Genomic DNA, 6,163 nt, shown 5'->3' with positions numbered 1-6,163 from the left:
CAAATAAAGACCATAATAAGGTCATAATTCTAACATGATACGGATATCCTGTGTACAGCCAAAACACACTCATATTTTCCCTAGAAAATGATGCAAAGTGCTTAGGTGATAATTTAGTTTTCTTCTTGATATCTTGTAATTAAATCTTGTGATATAAAGTGAATACATCTTATATGATAAAGAGATAAAAGGGGAAAAAAACAAAGATATTATATATACATATATCATATATATTCATTTACATATATACACATATATATCCAGATATAGATATAAATATCCATATATATATCCATATAGATATAGATATAGATATACATATATATATCATCTTTGGTGTCTATGCAGAGCTTGTGTCCCATAATCCTCAAAAAGTCATTATTTTCAGTTCTTCCTCAGAGGAGGCCTGTAGGCAGCAGCCATGACACCCAGCTGGAATGGCATGATACTGAAGCCCCACTTCCACAAGGACTGGCAGGGGCACATGGCCACGTGGTTCAACCAACTGGCGCCAGGAGATCTGCAGACACGAGGCCTGGCAAGCCAAGGCATGCTGCATTACCCCATGCCCAGCATGCGGACCCACCCAGCCCATTGTAAAGTGTCCCACAGTATGGTATCACGCCAAAGTGCGAGCTGGCAGGGGCTTCAGTTTGGAAGAGTTAAGGGTGGCTGGCATCCACAGAATGTGGCATGGGTCATTGGGATCTCAGTGGATCCCAAAGAGTGGAACAAGTCCATGGAATCCCTGCAGTCCAACATGCAGCAGCTGAAGGAGTACCACTCCAAGCTCATCCTTTTTGCTGGGAAGCCCTCTGTCCCCAAGAAGGGAGACAACTCTGCTGAAGAACTCAAATTGGCTACCCAGCTAACAGGACTGGTCATGCCTCTGGGGAGTGTCTAGAAGAAGGAGAAAGCCAGAGTCATTACAGAGGAGGAGAACAACGTCAAGGCCTTCACCAGTCTTGGCGTGGCCAGTGCCAATGTCTGGCTCTTTGGCATCTGGGCAAAAAAGCCCAAGGAAGCTACAGAACAGCATGTTGAAAAGAAAAAATAAAGTGCCATTGGCAACTTGTAAAAAAAAAAAAGTCATTATTTTATTTTTCTCAATGCACAGTCATCTTGGTAAAAGGCCAAATATCCCTCTGGAATAGACTGGGAGAAACAATGGCAGTAGACATTTTTGGCAGTGTAGTAGGGTTCTTTCTCAAGGGGAACTGGCCTCCCCTTCATTCAGTTCAAGGGGCCCTGAGCCTATAAACTGGTTCAAGTTTAGGAATTAATTATGGGCCTGTGACTCTCTGCTTTTATGATTCAAATTTGACTTTTGTTCCTTTGACCTAGAACTCTCTGCTTATACAAATTAAGAATTCAGTAGACTTACCATGCATTTTACTCCTAGAAATATCATGATCAGCTAACCAATGCTGTAGCTCTCTGCAAGTCATATTATTCTAATTGCTGCTTTGATTCTGCTGTCCATTAGAGCAACCATGTCCACTTTGCCTTTGGTGATTAAATAGCACCACTTGGCCTTTGACACCTTGGGATTCAATTATTTCCACTGCATTTAGGTTTTCCAAGTCAGTGACAGCTGTTCCCACTATAATTTCTGACCTATAGAGAAAACAATCACAGAGTTCCTCAAGAATGTTGGGCCTCTCCTCACAAACTTACTGCTCATTGTCATATTGAAAAGTATGTCCTCTGCACCCTCCTAGGGTGGATGAGGAGATCTTAAGTGATAAATCCATTCTAACATTCCAATCTCCCTAAGCCTTTGAATCTCTTCCTCTGTAGTTTATCAAAGCAGTTCTGGCATTTCAGTTCATTTAGTGTAGACCACCCGTTGGTTCCTGTTTCAGGTAGTCAACCAACCAATCAGTTAGAGCTCTTTCTAATCCCCTAAACTGCAACATTAAATCCAGATCTCTGCTTATCAATAAATTCTGCCTGATCCAATTTTATGGTCCTTCCACCACTATGCCACACCTTTACATGTTGACTCCCACCCATATTTCCTGAATTTCTGCTTATATAAATTGGAAAAATCATGTAGTTCTTGTGGAGTGTACTACACCTCTTTATGGGTCACATTCTGTATATCACATTAGGGGCCTACAGGAACTTGAGCCCAGTGAGAGATCTAGAAGCAAAGACAGTGGTGGGGGTGGTCCTGAAGAGAATCATCAGTGTCTTGCAAGGCAACTACCTCAGAGGAGACCATTACAATTTCTTTAGGCAGAGCAAGGTTAATCTCCACAGATGAGGATGGAGTGGCTGCTTCTACTGGCAAAGAAGACTCATAGGAGTTAAAGTGTTCAATGTCCCCAGCTTTATCAGGATCCTCCCATATGTCCCTATTCCAATTTTCAGGATCTCATTCCTTCCCAATTTATGCCCTCACTTTAATAGCAGACACCCTGTGAGGTTGAAAATTCAATTTGCATTGTAATTCAACCACTTGCAGGATGAGACTCTGAGATTGTTTCCAGCACTCTCAGCCCTTTGCTACAGGTGATAAGGGTTTCTTTCAGGACAGAATAGAAACATTCAGGGCATTAACATGGCATACGAGCTGGGAATTTGATTCCTAAACTCATCCTTCTTTTTCCTCACTTGGTCCAGTGCAATTAGGAGCAACTAGCCAATATCATACTCACTATTTTGATAAAAATGTTCTAAAATATTAAATACATGGTCACTCAGAAATTTGCCTCATAAGTATTTGATTAGGAGTATCCGATGGTGATACTTTTGAATCTCTATTGTCACATCACACCACAGACTATCTATGTTCTCTTCACCAATGGAAGTAGTCATTAGTGCTTTTGAATCTAATAAGATTAGAGAACCAATTCCAAATACTGGGCACACATAAAATCAAGCATTATAAAAACCTACAAGTCATCCTTGGTGTCTTTCACTCTCACTACATTAGATCCATCAGCTCCACTTTCAGAGTATATCCTGCCTCTTATCACTTATCATCTTCAATATTATTGCCATCCCCATCAAAGCTATCATAATCTCCCACCTACACTCTCGAAAGAGTCTCTTTTTGCTTTCTTTGCTTTCACTCTGCCTCCTACCCCACTGGCCCCTTTCCTTCTGAGTCCATTATTTATGCAGCAACCAAAATGGTTTAAGACATAAATTTAATCATTTCACTCACCAGCCCCAAAACGCCAGTGGCCCCATCAAACTCAACATAAAACTCAGACTTCCCATTGCTGTTTACAATTCTATGTAGTCTGACCCTGCTTCTTTCTCTTTGATTTTATTTCCATATTCACCAGCATTTTTACAAATTCCCGAATGTCCAACTGAAGGTGTTTTTGTTCCTTTTGCCTGGAAACCTCCTTTCCCTGATGTTCTTATGGGTCCATTTAGATCATTGCTCAGAAGTCATCTCTTTAAAGTCCTTTCAGGATTACTCTATTTAAATTAACTGCATTATACACTATTCTCTTACTCTTATTAACATTTCGTCATTACTCTTATCACCGTATAGCATATCATCTATGTATTTGTTTAATGTCTGCCTTCCTAACCAGAATAAAACCTCCAAGAGGATAGGGGCTTGCCTGTCTTGTGTCCTGCCCAATCCCAAGACCCTAGAACTACATCTAATGTGCAGTAATGCACAATCATATTTATCAAATAAGTGAAAAGTATTTATAGAGTACCCTAAGGTTAGTACTCATAAGGTTGTTTAGAGGGTTAAATTTGATAATATACAGATGCCAAAGACTGCCAATTGTCTTCTAATGTCAATTCTTCCTTCCTTCTTTCCTGAGAATCACCAACATTTATTTAGTCACAGGGCTTCCCAGAATAAAGACTCCATTTCCATCCCTTCCACATGGTGATGCTGAGCCAGTACCCACACCTGGTATCAGGCTGCAACCTCTGTTGTTCTTGCTACCTCCTGACCTCCCATTGCCTCTGGACCATGGATCCCCACAGAGTGAATGAGCTTGAGGCCTTGGTGAAAATGTGTAAGCAGGATCTGAACATTCTGTACACCAAGGAAATGTGCTTCCTGTGGGAGTGGGTGGATAGCATGGTGGGTAAAATGTCACCTGCTGCTCATAAAACTAAATCAGAAGACAATATCAAGGAAGAAAAAACAGTAATAAGGTGGAGGAAAACATAAAGACAGATGAACCATCAAGTGAGGAAAGTGGTCTAGAAATTGACAATGAAAGTGTGACTGAACCCTCCTGATGCCCCTCAAGAAATGGGAGATGGGTGCCTGGGTGGCTCAGTTGCTTAAGCGACTGCCTTCGGCTCAGGTCATGATCCTGGAGTCCCGGGATCAAGTCCCGCATCGGGCTCCCCGCTCAGCGGGGAGTCTGCTTCTCCCTCTTGTGCTCTCTCTCTCGCACTCTCTCTCTCTCAAATAAATAAAATCTTTTTTTAAAAAAAAGATTTTGTTTATTTATTTGACAGAGAGAGACACAGCAAGAGAGGGAACACAAGCAGCGGGAGTGGGAGAGGGAGAAACAGGCTTCCAGCTGAGCAGGGAGCTGATGTGGGGCTTGATCCCAGGACCCTGGGATCATGACCTGAGTCGAAGGCAGATGCTTAATGACTGAGCCATCTAGGTGCCCCTCTGATAAATAAAATCTTTAAAAAAAAGAAATGGGAGATGAAAATGTAGAGCTAACAGAGGAAATGATGGATCAGGCAAATGATAAAAAATAGTGGCTGCCATTGATCCCCTAAGTGATGGTGAACTACGGAAAGCCATTGACTTGTTCACAGGTGCCATCAAGCTGAATCCTCTCTTGGCCAGTCTGTATGCCAAGAGAGTCAGTGTCTTCATCAAATTACAGAAGCCAAATGCTGCCATCTGAGACTGTGACAGAGCTATTGAAATAAATCCTGATTCAGGTCAGCCTTATGAGTGGCAAGGGAAAGCACACAGACTCTGGGCCATTGGGAAGAAGCAGCACATGATCCTGCCCATGCTTGTAAACTGGATTATGAAGAAGATGCTCATACATGCTGAAAGAAGTTCAACCAAGGGCCCTGAAAATTGCTGAACATGTGAGAAAGGAGGAGCAAAAATGGGAAGAGCAGGAGATCAAATAAAGAATAGAAAGGGTTAAGAAGGCTTGGGAAGAACATGAGACAGCCCAGAGAGAAGAAGAAGCAAGAGGACAATCCGGAGCTCCAGATGGCTCCTTCCCAGGTGACTTTCCTGGAGGATTGCCTGGAATGGAAGGGGGCATGCCTGGAGTGGCAGGGATGCCTGGGCACAGTGAAATTCTTAGTGATCCAGAGATTCTTACAGCCAGGCAGGATCCAGAAATTATGGTGGCCTTCCAGCATGTGGCCCAGAAACCAGCAAATATGTCAAAATATCAGAGCAACCCAAAGGTTATGAATCTCGTTAGTAAATTGTCAGCCAAATGCCCCTCTGACAAATAAAGCCCTTGCTGAAGGAAGAGCAACTTTGATCACCTAATGGACATCACAGTAATACCAACAAGTGTACCTCTGAACTTCTCATGGAGAAAGCTAGGGTACTGTGACGAAAATCCCTACCCTCTGCCCCACATGCAACTGAAACATTTGATAGTGGTTTACCATGGGGGTATTCATTCAGATAATGTTCTCTTACTATGAATTACAAACTTTAAACACTTTTAAACCTTCAAAATATTTAAAAACAATTTAAAAGTGTATGTTAATTCCTACAATTTTTATTTTATTTATTTATTTTTACTAATCATTTCGGTTTTTTTTCCTTTGGATTAATTGGGCAAGGAAGATACTTCAGTATGGAAGATTTATTGCTTAGAGGGAAATAAAGGTTTTTTAGTGGGAGGCAAATATAACATTTCAATACACAAAGTTTGAGTTGAATATATGGTTTCTGAGGCATTTTGACTTGTCTTTTAAAATGCTTTATTTTTTTTTAAGATTTTATTTATTTGACAGAGAGAGATACAGCGAAAGAGGGAACATAAGCAGGGGGAGTGGGAGAGAGAGAAGCAGGCTTCCCGGGGAGCAGGGAGCCCAATGTGGGGCTTAATCCCAGGACCCTGGGATCATGACCTGAGCCAAAGGCAGACGCTTAACCGACTGAGCCACCCAGGCGTCCCATGCTTTATTTTTTTAAACATGATTTATTTCAATAAAACCATTGGGA

General features: G+C 41.7%; 1 pseudogene; it reads left to right on the top strand.

Annotated features, from left to right (window-relative positions):
* The first annotated feature begins 421 nt into the window (after positions 1-421).
* Positions 422-1,057, top strand: LOC113910213 (annotated as a pseudogene).
* The last annotated feature ends 5,106 nt before the right edge of the window (positions 1,058-6,163 follow it).

The sequence above is a fragment of the Zalophus californianus genome, chromosome 6 (assembly GCF_009762305.2).
Source record: "Zalophus californianus isolate mZalCal1 chromosome 6, mZalCal1.pri.v2, whole genome shotgun sequence".
Taxonomy (NCBI): domain Eukaryota; kingdom Metazoa; phylum Chordata; class Mammalia; order Carnivora; family Otariidae; genus Zalophus; species Zalophus californianus.
This window is presented reverse-complemented; position numbering and strand designations above follow the sequence as displayed.